This window comes from Chrysochloris asiatica, unplaced genomic scaffold (assembly GCF_000296735.1).
Source record: "Chrysochloris asiatica unplaced genomic scaffold, ChrAsi1.0 scaffold00032, whole genome shotgun sequence".
Taxonomy (NCBI): domain Eukaryota; kingdom Metazoa; phylum Chordata; class Mammalia; order Afrosoricida; family Chrysochloridae; genus Chrysochloris; species Chrysochloris asiatica.
Window position 1 is genome coordinate 989617 of NW_006408550.1, and position 5457 is coordinate 995073.

Here is a 5457-nt window from a genome sequence, read left to right on the forward strand (position 1 = left end):
CTGAAGTATGAGAGATGAAGTCTGGCCATCCTAGAGCACTTTGGCGGTACGTCTTCCAGCACAGACTGGTTTGCTCTTTTGGCAGCCCATGGTACTTCCAATATTCTCCGACACCATAACTCTAGGATTTATAATACATCACAGAATGCAGGAATGTGACTAGAAGGGCCCTATCAAGTCGTTAACTGCTCTGCAATTGCATGACCACCCTTACATTGTTGGTTTCTGCCTTCATTTCTAAGCAAACATGACTTTACTAGTCATGTTTCCTCTATAGCCAAAATGTTTCAGACATTTCAGAAACATACAGGCCATGTCTATCAAGGACTGCAATGATTTTCAAGATGTGTGAAAAACAGATGCCCTAAGATATCACTGGGCCTGCACATTACCTATTTATTAAATGATGTATACCAGCCATCTCCTGTCTTAGTTCTTTTTCTCCATCAATTTTATTTCTTTCCATTCCCATTGCCACTACCAAACTCCAAGCCCACACCACCTCCCACTAGGCCTACCCTCAGTCTCCTAACTGGCCTTGTGCATCCACTCCTTAGGCCTTTCTGGCATATGCATGCTCCGCAACTCCCAGAGTCTTAAACAACAGACCATGTCACTTCCATACTTCATGTCTGCCAATTGTTTCTCAGTGAATTTAAGATCAAGCCCCAGTGTTTCAGCCCACTTTCCCTGCCAACTACATTCACATTCTGGGTCTTTTATTTAACAAGCCAAGTTCCCCCTCTTGGGCTTTTGCATATATTCATGGCACCCAACCTGTGTGTCTCATTCACCTATTTTTGTTGTAGCACATATTCTCTGAAATTTTCTCATGATTTATTGCTCTCTCTTTACCAATGACTTTATAAAGTAGAACAGTGGTTCTCAATAACAATGGGGTAGAATGTCACCAAAGTACCTTGGCAATGACTCAAGACATGTTTGTTCAGAACTGGGGAATGCTACTGGAGGATAAAGGCAAGGGAAACTGCTGAAACCATCCTGCAATATACAGGGCCATCTCATCCAAAACATCGATATTGCTAAGGTTGAGAACCTGCAGTCGAGGCATAAGGCAGCGGACACTAGCTGTCACTCAATGCCTAATATCTTATTCTGTGGTAATAGACACCCTGACCTTCCACACACAGTTGGTAAGCATAAAGACTGTTTTCCAGTTTCCTTGTAGATAGCCTGTAAGTAGATAGGAATGGCATGTGACTGCTGCTGCCTGAAATATAGCTGCTGCCATCTTTAAGCCTGAGAACAAGGACATGAAAAATGAGCAAGAAGGAAGTGTGTCCTTGATATTGGAGCAGCACACCTGTCCTGAATTGTTGCACAAATGAATGGCATCAGAAATTTTGAATGCATTGTGTCTCCATATGTAGGTCTGAGTACTACAGGGATCAGCTTTTTCCTAAATTTTTTACTTTGCCCACTAAAATAGGTGTGTTGATGATAAGCAGACATCTCCAGAGAATCTGTTGCTTCCTGAGAGATCTGTTCTTCTTGAAGCACCAGAGCAAAGGACTTCTGTCTCACCATTCTAAGGGCTGCCCATCTCCAGAAGCACAAACAAGTTTGAAAGCAGTCGCTTTATAACCCAAGTCTTCCTGGAATAATCTGATAAGGGGTTTTACTACATGTGAAATTTTAAGTTTGTTGATTATTTCCCTATTGAAATAACACTGATACATGGTAAATACAGAAAATAGTTAAGGTTTGGTATCAACTCAACTGGGCCAGAATTCTCAGTGGTTTGGCCTTTAAGACATAGTCATCCCCCAAGATGAGATCTGCTGTGAACAGCCAATCAATAGAAAGGCCATTTCCTCATGGGTGTGGCCTACTCCCAATATATTGAACACTCTGGAAGAGCTTGTTTACTTTCTCCTTGGCTGCATCTGGCTCCACATCTAACCTCCGGTTCTTTGAACTTGAGCCACTGGCCTGCTCTATTGCCTGCTGATCTTGGGAGTTGTCTGCAGCCGGTTATCCTACCTGCCCAGTCTGCCTGGTTTGGGAAAGAAGAAACACAGAGATGAAGTGGGGTAAGTGAGGTTATATTCAGGGGGATTGCAATCATTGAGATGAACTAAAGTGCGTGATATGTTGAATGTAAAGTTGATGATCTGCTCTGTAAAACTTCACTCAAAACACAGTAAAAAGGCATTTAAAAAAAAAAAAAAAAGAAAGAAAACTTACCCATCTCTCTCACAGATGATGCTGGGACAACTTGATTCCCACTTGCAAAAAGAATCAAGTTGGACATCTACCTCACACAATATACAAGAATGAATTCAAAATGGCTCAAGACCTAAATTGTTGTTGTTAGGTGCCATTGAGTCAGCTCCAACTCAGTGACCCCCTTTACAACAGAACAAAACACTGCCCAGTTCTACATCACCCTCACAATTGTGTTTACAACAGAACGAAACACTGCCCAGTTCTACACCACCCTCACAATTGTGTTTACAACAGAACGAAACACTGCCCAGTTCTGCACCATCTTCACAATTGTGTTTACAACAGAATGAAACACTGCCCAGTTCTGCACCATCTTCACAATTGTGTTTACAACAGAACGAAACACTGCCCAGTTCTGCACCATCTTCACAATTGTGTTTGAGCCTTCTGTTTGTTGCCACTGTGTCAGTGCACCTCATTAGGAGGCATCCTTTCTTTCACTGAATCTCTATTTTACCAAGTATGAAGTTCTTCTCCAGGGACTGGTCTCTCCTGATAGCATATCCAAAGTACGTGAGACAAGGTTTTGCCATCCTTGCTTCTGAGGGGTAGTCTAGCTGCACTTCTTCCTAAGAGATGTGTTTGCTGTTCTGACAGTCCATGGTACTTTCAATATTCTTCACCAGCACCATAACCCAAAGGCATCAGTTCTCCTCTAGTCTTCTTACTCATTGTCCAGCTTTCACATGCAGATGAGGCCATTGAAAATACCTTGGACTTGAGTCAGGCACACCCTAGTCCTCAAACTGACATCTTTGTTCTTTAACAGTTTAAAGAAGCAGATTATTCCTTGATTGATTTCTTGACCGCTGCTTCCATAAGCATTGATTGTATATCCAAGTAAAATGAAATCCTTGATAATTTCAATCTTTCTCCATTTATCATGATGTTTATTGGTCCAGTTTTGAGGATTATTTGCTTTCTTTACATTGTGTTGTAATCCGTACTGAAGGCTGTAGTCCTTGTTCTCATCACTAAGTGCTTCCAATGTTCTTCTCTTTCAGCAAGCAAGGTTGTGTCATCTACATAGTACAAGTTGTTAATGAGTCTCGCTCTAATTCTGATGCTATATTCTTCTTAATATAGTTCAACTTCTCAAATTACTTGTTCAGGATACAGATTGAATAAGTATGATGAAAGGATACAACCCTGATGCACACCTTGCCTGATTTTAAACTGTTCCGTTTTCCCTTGGTCTGTTCGAACAATTGCTTCTTGGTCTGTATACCAAGGTTCCATGGGAGCACAACTAAGAGTTCTGGAATTCCTATTCCTCACAGGGCTATCCATACAGTTGAATGCCTTTGCGTAGTCAATGAAACACTAGTGAACATATTTCTGACATTCTCTGCTTTCAGTTGAGACCCACGTGACATCAGCAATGATATCCTTTGTTCCTCGCCCTCTTCTGAATTCATTTTGAATTTCTGGCAGCTCCCTATGGATGTACTGCTACCACTATTTTAAAATTATCTTCAGCAAAATTTTACTTGCATGAGATATTAATGGTATTTTTCAATGATTTCTGCATTCAATTGGGTCTTTTCCAGTCAGTTGGCCAGGTATCTGCCTCCCAGATTTCTTGGCACAGATGACTTAGTACCTCCAGTGCTGCATCAATTTCTTGAAACATTTAAATTGATATTCCATCAGTTCCTGGAGCCTTGTTTGGGGCTAATAACTTGAGTGCAGCTTGGACTTCTTCCTTCAATATCATTGGTTCTTGATCCTATGCCACCTCCTGAAATGGATGAACATCGACCATTTCTTTTTGGAAAGCATATACTGGGTCGTTATGGATCGCAACCGACTCGATGGCACTTAATGACAACATATACATATAGAGTCTTGATGTGGTGCTGTGGGTTAATGTACTGGACTACAAAGTCAGTTTGAAATGCAAGGTCAGCAGTTCAAACTCACCAGCCACTCCATGGGAACCCTATACAGGGTTGCTATGGGTTGGAACTGACTTGATGGCACTTAACAACAAAACAACATATATATATGTAAGTATATATTGCTAAGTGCTTTTGAATTGATTCTGACTCATCGAGACCCTGTAAAGAGTTTCCAAGGAGCGACTGGTGTGTTTGAACTACCAACCCCAAGGTTAACAGTAAAGTTCTTATCCTACAGCACCACACCAGAATACATTATATATATATATTTTTGTGTGTGTGTGTATGTGTGCTGTGTTTGAAAAAAGAATTTATAAATAAAGCTCTAAGTGTACTTCTGATTCTATGTAATGAAAATGAACTAACTCTTGGTTAGCAGGAGAAACAGTGTGCAGGAGAGAAGGTACAAATGGAGATCCCTGTCCTTTCTGCATGATTTTTCTATACACCTAAAATTGCTCTGAGAAATGAAGTCCCTATGCTGGGACTTTAGGCAATAGGATGACTCTTCCTTACTTTCTCCCCTCCTCCTCTACCCACAGACATCACTGTGCTCTCTTTGCATATGTATGTAACAAATTTGACTTGAATTCAGTTCAATTCTATCCTGTCGACTTTTCAAATGACTCTTCATCTTTATAGCCTTAATGTATGTCCTGCTGACTAAACATTGATATCATCAGCTATAATTTTAACCAACCTTCGGAAAGTTTTACTATGTCCCAACTCCTGGACACCAGTGTTATTTATTTTCAAATCCTATTGTTAGAATTGATATTGCATAAGGGTCTGGTTTCAGATGTTTTCTGATCTGCTTGAACCTTAACTATAATTCTTTTTGTTCCCCCTTTCTGAAAGAAACACAAAATTACAACAACAAAAAAGGTAGTGAGCATAATTTACTCATGCTAAAAACAACATTCACAAAAAACTTATTGAAACCTAAGATCTCTTTAGGCAATTTATCAGGAATGCTTCCCAACTGCTTCTCCTTTCTACTTAGGAGGAGACTCTCCAATTCCAGTATTCAAAGGGGCCTGTGTTCCCTAGGGACCTGAAGCTTAAGCTTCATTAACTCCATATAAATCTTCCTCTAGGTAAGGAAAGAAAGGGCAAAGACAATATAAGCAATTTGCTGAAAATCTTGACATTGAAATTAATATGAATCATAATCAGTTTTTGTTGCTGTTTAGAGTGAAAGTATTGGTTTCCTATTACAGCTATAACATGTTACCACAGATATCATGGCTTAAAACATTACAAAGAAGCTCGTGGGTGGTGCAAACAAATGCCCCACTCCTAGCCA